The sequence below is a fragment of the Vigna unguiculata genome, chromosome 6, assembly GCF_004118075.2.
Source record: "Vigna unguiculata cultivar IT97K-499-35 chromosome 6, ASM411807v1, whole genome shotgun sequence".
NCBI lineage: Eukaryota > Viridiplantae > Streptophyta > Magnoliopsida > Fabales > Fabaceae > Vigna > Vigna unguiculata.
Genome location: NC_040284.1, coordinates 7396481 through 7402597, shown reverse-complemented (window position 1 = coordinate 7402597; position 6117 = coordinate 7396481). Strand labels below are relative to the sequence as shown.

Sequence of the window (6117 nt, the reverse complement as noted above, 5' to 3'; positions counted from 1 at the left end):
GAAACTCATTGGCAATGGCTCTGCAGAGCAGTAGAGGCCGTCACAAGTGCAAGCATCCGGTGAATCCAATCGATTATATGTATTCGAATAAATTGGGTCTTATAGTCTTGTTGTTTGCTATCACATGCTTGGTTGATTGATGTGTTCTTGACTCTTAAATTGTATGCTTAATTGTATGATAAAAACCTTTTACTCTAGCTTACCCTTCTTGCTTGTGTCTGTCTTCTTGTGTGGTTTTTGCTTTTTGCAATGATCACCAATTCCTTGGTGTGAGCATATATGGGAATCCCTGGTGATCGCAGTGCCAATGGGGATGCTGCAGCTTAGATGGTCATGGGTTGATGTTGGACTCATGTTTTGAAGGACCTTGTTATATTCTAATCTCTTGCTCTATGAGCAAGCTTTTGGTCATCTGTTGAGACATTTGTATTTTGTTCGTGACATTGTGTAGTGCCTTTTTTTCTTCGAATACATTTGGATGACTGTAATATCCTTTATACTACAAGCCTCGTGCTCTTTGGATATTATAAAATATGCAATGTTTTATTTAATTAGATTTATCTATTAAATGAAACGTTACAATATTACTGTAGCCAACCCACATAAATCGCAATTCCACGTTCTTAAGTAAAACAAGTATATATATTTAGTATATTATCATCAATAATACAAAGTTGTGACGAAAAAAATATTGTTTATGTTTATATAAATATATGTAAAAGCTCATTGTACCCAAATTTCCTCTCGCCTCCAACATATTATAATATAAAAAAATACCAACCCAAAAAGGGTAGTTGCTTCCATTATGATTCCTAAAAGAATCACCCCTGGCAAAAATGAAAATTCTCTGTCTAACAAAACAATTTTCTAATAAAATAATTTCACTACAAAAATAATTAATTTTAGTGGGGGTTATATTTGGTGTTTCCAGGGGTTTTAACCCCCAGTAATGACTTTACCAAGGGTTTACAATTCCCCTGGAAGATCCAGCGTGGCTAACAAATTACCGGGAGTTTTTAGCAACTCCTGGTAAATAACAACTTGTTTGGGGTTTTTAAAACCCCCACTACTGGTTGGGGCTTCCAAAACCCCCGCTACTAGTTGGGATTCGTAAAAACCCCACTATTGCATGAGGTTTACAAAACCCCCACTACTATATGGGGTTTTCAAAACCCCCGCTACTGCTGCAGTTTAAAAACCCTAACATTGCCTGTTTGTTTGTTTTGTATTTTTTAATAATACATAAATCCTAAAATAAAAGACAAATATTTTAGATATTTGGTATTTATAATTTGTACATATATTTATAAAAGGAACAAATAACAAAGTCTACAATTTTAATATCAAACAATGTAAATGACAAAGCCCAAAAGTTAAAATTAAAGAGTCAGTACAATGTTATTTATTTTAAACAAGAAAAATTAACAAGTGATTATGGTGTAAAAGAGATACATCAGGTATTCTAAAAGCTCCTCCTTTGGGATTGTTTCATTCACTTCATCAAGTTGATTCTTGATAGTTGCTTTCTCTACTAAGAGAGAGAATGCAGATTTGATCTCCAATGTAGAAGTTGCTCTCTGTATAGCTTCAAGTTCTATCTTTTCCACATAAGTTCATTTGGGAAATTCTTCTCAAACAGTGAAAGTACTACCTTCCTATCCTCCTCTTCTGCAAATTCCAAAGAAAATTTTGCATTCGTAAGGTCATGTAGTACCTACAGGAATTGAATATCTTCCTAGTTTTAATAATATCAAATTGTGTACAAGCATGGATGAAGTTAAGTATGAACATCTGAACATATTAACCATCATATGTGACATAGTTGATCTTCATATTGTAAATAAATATACAATTAAGTTGCTAAGGTAAAATTAGATCTTCGATTGCAAGTATTTATCATGTAATTACGAATTGTATACTCCAGAGGCAAGTGAAAGTAAAGAACTGCTAACTTGTGCCACGAGCAAGCTTTTATCTTAGGAAACTCAAATATTTCCTTTAATCCTTAAAAAAAAGTATCTAACCAGATGAATCGTATTACTATTAACTAAAAGAAATACATCAAATTGGCACGATGGATACATACCTACTCCTAAAAGCCAAAGAGTAAGTACAAATGCATCCCCAGAAGCTTTAGATTCGATTTCACGCTCCTCAGTTGATGGGTTTTTTGGGTCTTGCTGTTTACTTTTAGTAAAAAAAATTGTCTGCAAACGCCATGATTCAAAATCTGAAGAAACATTTAGAATTAAGAAACTAGTCCCCAAAATTAAAAAAAAAAAGACAAGTCAGAATGAGAACTCGTTACCAGTTAGAGCATCAAGACATTTGAATCCAGCAATGAAGTCACATAATGTGACAGTTCTTTGGAAAATATGGTTCGTCAGATTTTGGTTGCTTCTTCACCTTTTCCAAAATTGTCTCCATTTGTCTTTTAGAGTCTAGTTCTTCCACAAGAGTAACTTTGACAAAAGAAAAAAATGGATAAAATTGATTTTATATTTCAAAACTTGTATTTGATTAAAACTTACAAAATAATAGCTTTTACGCTAAAAATATATGAGCATCACTTCATTTCATGTAATGAATGCAGTATATAGATATGTATAGATTTATAATAATACAAAATAATAGCTTTTACTCTCTCTCTCTCTCTCTCTCTCTATATATATATATATATATATATATATATATATATATTATTCAGAATATATAGCGTTGTGTTATTTAAAAATAAAAATACAAAAATATTACATAAAGTTGCTTATAAGTTAATAAGTAAAGAAGTGAATCTAACGGTTAATCTGCATCTTTTCTATAACACAGACATACAATAATTAGTAGTCTACCAAAAACAATATAAAAAGTAATGAGCAGGAACAGAAGATAGGTATGAGAAACATACCAAAATACTCTCTTCTAATAGCACAATTAAGAATAGTGTCATCATTGTGTCGCACAAGATCTTCCAATGGAGGACTGTTGTCAGAAATGTTAGAAAGATAAGCAAAGACCAGTTTCTTCTAGTTGAGAGCAGCTTCAAAGAGAGGTGTCTCTCCTTCTTTGTTCTTGAGTCTCACCAAGTAAATCCTCTCCTTCTTGGTTCCTATGATCAACTCACATATCTTTGCGAAACCCTTGGAAGCAGCAACATGCAGAGCGATATCCCCTCAATAGTTCCTCATTTCTAGAGCCTTCATCGTCTTGTGTCTGATGATGGCATTCACAAGCTTTTCAACCACTTCCTCTTCGTCCAAATCCACCACCACGTGCAGCGTAGTGCCCACGGATGGGTTAATCATTGTCGTGTGACAAGTTGGGAATTGGTTATACATGTTCACAACCTTTTGCCATTTCCCTTCCAATATGTACTCTGCCACTTCATCTGATGGATTGGACGACAATTCCTCCTCAAAACTTCCAATATGCATATTTGTCATATTGCAGAATTTATAACTGGTGGAGAACTGCATTTTAGAATTTATAATTTGTTCTACACACCTGAAATGTAGATATTCTGTTTTATATAAGATAAACTCTAAATCTTTACTAGTTATGATGTATGATTACTTAACAACAGTGTCCAAGATTTTGGAATATAAGCACAATAAAATTGTGTCCATATATCTCTCAACGCTCCCCCATCTAAAAAATAAAAAATGAAAAATGTGTGAAGTTTACAGTAAGCATGGTAAGGAATTCAAACTATGAAAGTGATATGCAAACTAACCTAAAGGCTGGTCATGATGATCAAGAGTGCAAAAAGCTATGAATAGCAATTACAGAATTAGGATAGAATGTTGGGAGAATGGGTAAGGCATGGAATTCAAACTAGTGTCAACTATAAACCTCAGCAATCAGAAGCATATTTACAATACTAAGAAGCAACAACTTATTTTTGGAAGAATGAAATAGTGCCCACATATGTCATTGTGAATACATTGGAAAGTACTTAAATTATAGAAGGAAGAAACCAATGTAAATCAATCAATTGTATCCATACCCATAGCAGAAATCAAGCTTGTGGAATATCGTTGGTTGTTCACCTTCTATAGGTTTAGCAAGCTGTGTATAAACTATATCACGAGGAGAAATTTTAACCTTTGCATCACCTCCATCTTGAGTTTCTACCCTAAAAACCTCAAATGAAGCAATTTAAACAGATTAAGAAATCCCAAAACAAATCCTCCAATCAAGAGTGTATAAATATCCAAGTTATTCCAGTGAACTCTCAATCAATAATCTAAACAATTCCATACTTATATAATTTGTACATCAAGTTCTACAAATATCAAGAGTGTTTGTGAAGTTGATCAAAGTAACTCTTCCCGAATACCACTAATATATCCTTTAACATGTTTCTAACATAGTAAAAAGAACTCAACCGAAAATTGCAACAATAACAGTATCAGTAGCATTCCAAGCATAAGGCCTAATGTGCAAAAGGCAATTGCAACAATCATGCTATAAATTATAAATTAGAAAAATATGTATACATTTTGAATTTTAATTATATAAAATGAACCTATATAACATAGGCCTAATTGTGGCTTATTTATTAATACTTTCAGTCAAATATTATGGTTGAGGTTCACATATTTTCCTTGATAAATTTGGACCTCAAACTTGTAAAAGATATGCATCTAGTCCCTTATAACTTTAAAACCGTGAAGACATTTTAGAGAGAAGGAACCAAGTACATAGTTTTTAAAAATTTGATAACCAAATTCATAAATATGAAAGAATAGGAACCTTGACTATGTTTAATGAAAGTATAAGACCAAAAATAAACTGAATCAAAAATAAATTTCCTGAGAATTGTATACCCTGTAACAAACCATTGCACTAAATTCTACAACAATATTGTAAATCCAGGACATTAAACAATTTATTCCGTGAAAGAAACCATCATTTGTCAACCACAAATATATAAAGCTAAGGAGTTAAACAAAGGCTACCATATCAAAGCATACACAGCTAGCTTGTTATTCACAATGGCAATGAAGATTCACTTTGCTATCTTGGCTTTATGTAGTTCTGCATATTATTAAACCCAACAACAACCAATTAATTATTAAGGCAAATATTAAAAGTATTAAAATACACACCTTCTACTATGTGTTTGAGTTCCAATCGAGTGTACAAAGTTTGAAAAGTTGTCCAAATCCCAAATCCCCAATCACCACTCCATGTTTAATCTGTCCAAAGTAATAAAAAAACATACTAACAATTAGGCGGAGGAGATAGGATATGAGAAAGATGAAAGCACAAAATAAATTAGGGAAATTGAAAGGAGTACTATAAACTTTAAGCAAAAAAACTGAGTTAGGGCATGGGAAAGAGATAAACTAAAATCAATTCAAAAATTGAAACAGGACAGCAATGCACAACTAGAATAAGATCTTTAAAATGGGACTCAGACGAAATTAGAGAGATAAAATCGAAAGAGAAAGAACATCTTCAGCTCTTTGATCGCAGGGAGAGGGAGAACAATGGAAGGCATAGAACGAGGGAAAGCTTGTTTGTCTTCTTCGTATTCGTAGGGTAACACAGAATGAGCGAAAGCTTCTTGGTCTTCTTAGGGTAACACACTAAGAATAGAAAGAAAGAGAGAAAGTCAGAATAGCGAAATTAAAAACTTTAAAAATTACGAAAAAGAGGAAAAATATAAAAGCTAAAGTGGAACCAAATTTTACGGGGGTTCATAAAAAAAAACCCTGGTATTTAAGGAGGGTTTTTAAAACCTCCATTATATTTATAGGTTACTAGAGGTTATTATAACCTCCACCGATAAACCCCGATTAAAACTATATATTTTTGTAGTGTTTTAACCATCAGACTCAATCAAATTGAAACCCCAACATTCTTAACTATTCCGCTGTCATTTCGAAACAAAAGACCAATCAAAGCACAACTTCAAAAAAAAATAATCAAAACAACTTAACCGAAAAACACACTTCACACTTCCTCCATGAGATCATTCATTAAAACTTGGTTATCATATTCTATTCACAACACACTTTACGATTCCATATTCCAAAAAACTTCAAAGATTTCTCTTTAGGTGATTGCAAAATAATAAGGAAGAGGTTAGATCCCCTTACATCTTTTGCTTCC

At 32.7% G+C, this 6117-nt stretch overlaps 1 long non-coding RNA gene across 8 annotated transcripts; it reads right to left on the bottom strand.

Annotated features, from left to right (window-relative positions):
* Nucleotides 1–1255: 1255 nt before the first annotated feature.
* LOC114188283 lies at nt 1256–5708 on the bottom strand. 8 transcript variants are annotated; one of them, XR_003605402.1, is made up of 7 exons: nt 5457–5708; nt 5109–5198; nt 4004–4132; nt 2906–3501; nt 2309–2462; nt 2087–2230; nt 1256–1668 (listed from the first exon to the last, which is right to left on the bottom strand). It is a non-coding gene; the product is annotated as an uncharacterized LOC114188283 (long non-coding RNA). The 8 variants fall into 8 exon arrangements; XR_003605401.1 differs by adding an exon at nt 4959–5037 and having other exon boundaries at nt 4004–4140; nt 5109–5690; XR_003605399.1 differs by adding an exon at nt 4959–5037 and having other exon boundaries at nt 5109–5690.
* Between the last annotated feature and the right edge of the window lie 409 nt (nt 5709–6117).